The sequence below is a fragment of the Centroberyx affinis genome, unplaced genomic scaffold (assembly GCF_046629955.1).
Source record: "Centroberyx affinis isolate AG114_WGS23_722 - 3 ecotype Tasmania unplaced genomic scaffold, CSIRO-AGI_Caff_v1 ptg005282l_1, whole genome shotgun sequence".
In the NCBI taxonomy this organism is placed as follows: Eukaryota; Metazoa; Chordata; class Actinopteri; order Beryciformes; family Berycidae; genus Centroberyx; species Centroberyx affinis.
Window position 1 is genome coordinate 97,501 of NW_027282633.1, and position 6,494 is coordinate 103,994.

The following is a 6,494-nucleotide window of genomic DNA, read 5'->3' on the forward strand; positions in this document are numbered from 1 at the left end:
TAAAAACACTTAAAGTTATGGATGAAATCACTTCACTGTGTACATTCACTCTGCTCTTCTGCTTGGACAAGTCATCTGATCTCGCCTTGGTAAGAGGAGCTGCAGCGTGTGTGTGTGTGTGTGTGTGTGTGTGTGTGTGTGTGTACAGGCGCCTGCTTATGTACTTCATTCTGTGAACTCAACACTCCTTATCTTTGAAATAACAGACATGAATTGGAAATCAGAGCCCCACATTTGCATGCCTGAGTCCTCATCAAGGAAACAACCTCTCTCTCACTCTCTCACTCTCTCTTCCAACCACACACACACGCACACACACACACACACACACACAGAAAACACACAAGAGAGAGCAGAAGAGAAACAGGAGAGACAGGAGCGAGAGAGAAACACTATTCACAAATCAAAAAAAGCCATATACTGTTATTGTTATCAGTGCTATTATTTTCATTACTATCACTATTATCACTATTACTGTACTTCCCCTCATATGGATCCTATCCCACGCATCATTAGCTCGCTCTCTGCGGCCCCCAGGGGCCGTGTCATCGTCTGTTGATGTGCCGCCGTCGGCACGGTGACGCCTGTCGATAGCCAACCAGATGTTTTGGGTTTTTTGTTTTTTTTCTTTTCTTATTCTGGGATGGCGGCTGTGCCAGGTTCACCGTGGCAACCGTGGAATGGTGCTTTAGAAGCCATTACTGCGGTCCTCTGATGACACTCAAATAGCTATCATTACACCTCCTCCAAGGAGACACGGAGGAGGAGGGGAGGGGAGGAGGGGAGGAGGGAGGGGGGTGCACAGGCAGGAGGGAGGGAGGAAGGAAGGGAGGGAGGAAGGGAGGGAGGGGATGGACGGAAGTGAGGGCGCAGGGAGGGGAGGAAAAGAGAAGTGGAGGGAGAGCGGACGAAGCAAAAGAACGAGGAGACAGAGGAGGGTGAAAGGGGAAAGGGAAGGAGAGACGGGGGGAAAAGGAAGGAGAGACAGGGGGAAAGGAAGGAGAGACAGGGGGAAAGGAAGGAGAGACAGGGGAAAAGGAAGGAGAGACAGGGGAAAAGGTGGAGCGGTGGGAGACGGGTGGAGGGTGCTGAGAGACAGGAGGGGAGACGGGGGGGGGTGGGAGGAGACGGCAAATTACACAGACAGACAGACAGGGAGGGAAACTGAGTTAAAGATATAGCGGGCGCACGGACGGAGGAGTGAGAGACGAGAGAATGAATGAAAGTGAGAGAAAGAGAGAGAGAGAGAGAGAGAGAGAGAGAGAGAAGGGAAATTCAAAATGACCGTTTCTGAGTTAACAGCCCCCAGCCTTTTCTACCCTATTAAGTTCTATTCTGCCATTACCTGGGACTGCAGGGTGCTCCCTCCTACCCCGCTCCCCCACTGTCCCCCTACCCTTATAGATACCCCCCTCCACCCTCCCCACACACACACACACACACACACACACACACACCTCTTTCTCTCTTCCACACACTCTTCCTCTCTCCCCTTTGCGATGTCTTTCTCTCTCCTCACCTCCACCAATTCAATTCAAAATTGTGTGATTTGAACAAATCATATTAAACTTGAATTAACAGCTGAATAAAAAAAGAGACATTGACTGGATCAAGCTTAGGTTTTTACAAGCTGTTATTACTGCATTTTGGCATTTCACCAAGCAGGTTTGGTCATTTTTGGGTTGTGGTCTTGCTTCGTTCACCTCACTTCTTTGTCTGTTTCTTTCCCTTCTTTCTCTCCTGTACGTATTCAGATTTCTTTCAGATTACTTTGCCATATTTCAGATATAAAAGGATCGGCATAGATGAGAAAAAGTGAAAACTTACAGAGTTCAGGCAATTATTTCAGGTTTGCATACAAACAGAAATTTTGTTCTGTGTGACTTTATATAGAGACGTGGAAGTTTCTTGCTTTGACTTTAAAAGCGTTCCTAGAAATAATCCTCTAATTTTTCACAAGTATCTGTAATCAGAATGCATTCTATTTTAGGTAAGGAATAAAGGAATGCAGTTAATTTTTTTTTTTGCATTTTGAATATATAACGGCTTCACAAGTATTCTGTTACTACCCAACCCTGTAGCTGACTCTGACCTCTGACCTCTGACCTCTCTGTGGAGCGGGGGCAAGGGAAAAGAGAATTTCAAAACAGAATCACAAAAAAAGTAAAAATGACAATCTGTCAAACTGTGAATTTTTGTCCTAAACATTTCTATCCTTCACGTTTTTTTTTTGAGAGAATAGGCAAGAACAGGTGAGAACGGGTGAAAAAAGGTAAAGGTGGAGGATGTCACTCACAAGACCTTCACTGGTTATCTGACTGGTATGTAGGCTCAGTGAAAGAAAAGAAGTGTATCTTTCCATCCAAATAAAAACCAAACACACACAAAAGGCACTGGCTTGTTTTCAGTTTCAGAGTCACAGGAGTTTTTGCTGGGAACCTATCAGAGCTGACCCGTGTCCCACTCTTGGGCCCCAACCCACTGGTTGGGAAACACTCCTCTACTCCCACCTCTCACTATTATGGCTGTGCCTCCCCTTAATTCACACCCTCCCTCCCTCCTCCTCCTCCATCCCTCCTTCTTCATACATCAAACTCCACCATCACTTTCACCCTCTGATCTTCCTCCTTGCCCATATCCACCTTTCTCCTGCCTCCTCCTCTTCCTCCTCCCCTCCTCATCCTCACATCCCCATTTCCCCTCTCTCTCTCTCTCTCTTGCTCCCCTCTTCTACCCCCCATCCCCCCATCCTCTCCCATTTACCCCCTGTCCATCTGTCTCCATCTCTCCTTTTCCCCCTCTGTCCCACAGCTCCTCCTCCTCCTCCTCCCCGACTCCCATCTCCTCGGACCCCCTCTCTCTCTCACTCTCTCCCTCTCTCTCTTATCGTTATCCACCTTTCTCCTCCTTCCCTTTCCTCTTCTCTTCCTCAACCCCCCTCCCTCCTCTCTCTCTCCTCCTAAACCCTACTCCTCCTTTTCCTGCGGGGACACACTTTTGGGATGGACAGGATGGAGGAAAGCCGATCTCTGGTCTCCGCTGTCAGTCTTCCTCCTCATCAATATATACACCCCCCACACACACACACACACACACACACAGCCAGGCCCGTCTCATTAACGTGAACAAAATTTGCAAAAAAGCTCACACAAACACACATGCTCATCAGTCAGTGACAAATGAGGTTTTCCCATAAAGAAAAAAAAGAAGAAATCTGACAAAAACAATAAAAAAACAGAGTAACATAGAAAGTGTTCTGGGTATACATATTTGTTTTATAGCTTTAATTAATTTTTTAATAATATTTTGTAATATTCATAATATAAGATTTATGATCTTACCACGCAGGAAATGCAACCGTATAAATATTTAAAATAATGCACTTTTACTGTTTATACCACTACTGAAAACCCATAAACATAAATCTAAAATGTATATAACTATTTGATTAGGATTTGTACTTTTTTTAACTGCAGTTTTGTTCTGCACCACCTGACATTTTTGGACTTTGAAACACCAAAAAAAATCCAAAAATGAATTGCATTTCAATAAAATAAAAGTGGTTTCTTGTGAGGCATATAAGAATAATTTAATAAATTACACATTTCTTTCAGATTTTTTTTAAAATATGAAAATAATGGATTTTGGACACACAAACACACACACACACACTTTCTTGCACTTCCATACATACAAACACACATTCTCGCTCTCTCTCTCTCTGTCTGTTACACACACACACACACACACACACACACACACACACACACACACTCTTGTGTTTCATGCACAAACACCAACCTTCCTCGTGCTTCCATACACACAAACACACTCTCTCTCTCTTTTTCGCTCTCTCTCTCTCTCTCTCTCTCACACACACACACACACACACACACACACACACACACACACACGCACACACAGTTTGACCTTTGTTAGTATGCCCAGATGGACCCCGATCACAGTTGTAATTCCCAAACCGGTCACTCAGCGGCGGTATCGGCCTGCTCCATCATGGCTCCTTTATGGGAGCCTTGCCTATATGTTTTTGGAGGGTAAAAAAATAAAAAAATATCAGAAGATTGATGCTTGGTTTGTCAGTGTTGGTGCCTGTGTGACTGCATAGCGTAGGAGGGGAGGACTTTAGAGCTATTTTAAATCGCTGCTTTTAATGTCTAGCTGCTTCTTTAATGGGGGACCTTACAGAAACTGAAAGACGTCAACATGTGAAGCCTTATCAACTCTAAATCACCAGTGCAATTAAAACAGCAGGGAGGGAGGGAGAGAGAGAGAGAGAGAGAGAGAGAGAGAGAGAGAGAGAGAGAGAGAGAGAGAGAGAGAGAGAGAGAGAGATAGGGGTGATATTGGTGATTCTTAACAGTAAGGGGACCACAGAAGGACGTTTCCCATTGAAATCCAATATGATTTCTGCTGTTGCACTCATTTCCAATCAGTCTCCAATCTTGTATCTGAATCTCGTTCTTTGTCTGCTGAGCTCATATAATATAATCCTATATATATATGGCATAGCTAGAGTAGGTTAGATCCACAATTTAGGGCGTGTGTATGTGTGAATGTGGGTTCTACCTCACTGCGAAGCATTCATTTATCATGTGCTTTTAATCTCATTGGCTTGCTTGCATGTTGATTTGATTATGATCAGGGCAACATAAAGCTTAAAAGGCTGCAGCGCGGGTCGCCCCATGGGCTCCAGTATATTACCCCCACGTTTCTTTAAATGTGTCTAAAACGAGTCTTTGAAACAGTCCGGATTAACTGATGTATCTTGTTTCTAAAAACAAACCGCCTCTGAATCATTCATTAATTCACATTTGGCTATTACAGTACGGGTTTGTTTTATGGCAGGGCTTGTTCCTTCCTGTGTGGTAGGAAAGAGTTAACTAGAATGGGCTAAACGTGATGACTGAGGGACTATGTGAAGCCGCCGGCCAATCAGCGTCGAGATTAACACCTTACGCCGCTCTGATTGGCCGGAGCGGGCTGAATGCATGGTCGATGTTGTTCGGAACTCAGCGCCCACGTGGGGTGCGGACCGCCACTCGGGCTCCCATTGGTCGAATCCGCGCGATCAAGACCCGCCCGTGGAATCTTTGGCCGTTTTATTGGCCTAACCGCCGCGCGCTCGACTCCTCCTCCTCCTCCTCACCCCCCACACCCCCCACTCCCGCCTTCCCTGCCTTGTTTTCCGTCCGAAAGGAAATATCCCTCTCGCGAGCTCCGTGGGCTCGGCCGGTTCGTCGCTTCGCATCTATCAAGAGGCGCGTGAAACGAACTCAGATCTGACATTTCGCACCGGTCCTCTTAACAACCCGCAATACGATTTCTTTTAAAAACACGATTATTAGATATGATATTTAACTCCGCCGTCGTCTCCGGGCTGCAAACGGCCGCGCGCGCTCTCAGAGTCTGTCAGCCGGTGTTGCCCGTTATTTCGTTTTATCGCCAATTGCCTGAGACGTTTTCCTCTCTCTCTCTCTCTCTCTCTCTCTCTCTCTCTCTCTCTCTCTCTCTCTCTCTCTCTCTCTCTCTCTCTTTTCTCTTCATAAAGCAGCCAGCCGCTATTTGCTCTCTCACCGTAACCCAGTTGCATGAAGAGCATGGACAGAAACACACACACACTGTCTCTCTCTCTCTTTCTCTTTCTCTCTCTCTCTCTCACACACACACACACCACATACACACACACACACACAGACACTTGTTCTCTACATACATGCAGTGTTGCAGTGTCAGGTCTGACAGACGCCACTACAGGACTGTTAACCTTTAATGAATTAATTAGATTACTAAAGATTAACAGGCCAGCAAGCTTAATCAAATTTGGTGTGTATGACTGTACTATCTATCTATCTATCTGTCTATCTATCTATCTATCTATCTATCTATCTATCTATCTATCTATCTATGTGCTCTGTCATTCTTCCCATCCCTTTACTTTCTTATGTCAGTCTATTCATTCACCTTTCCGTTCATCTCCCTCCGTTTCAGAGTCTTTTTTTTGGGGCAGCTTCCCTCAGAAGATCCTCGTCGATCCTCCTCCACCTCTTGGATTCTGGGTATTTGCATCCATCTACTCTCAATAAAAAAACCCTTTACTCTACAAACAAGGGATAGTGCACTCATTCAGACAATGCAAATCAATAGATAACATTGATATTAACAGTTATGCCTATGTCTGCTATCTCTGGTTGTGCCAATTTTCTTATGGAAGGAGCTGAAACGGTGGTTCCCAACCTTTTTTGGCTCGTGACCCCACTTTGACGTCACAAAACTCTAGTGACCCCAGACATTCAAAACACAGACAATTTTTTGCTAAAATTGATTTGTTTTCGATCATGTAATAGTTTGTAATACTATGTTGCAAGTAAACGTTCATTTTAGACCACATTTAGGCTATTTCATGTAGATATTATTGTGGACGGCAGCCGGAGGCAGAATAGCCAGGATGAGCCACAGATTAGTGCAAAAGTGAG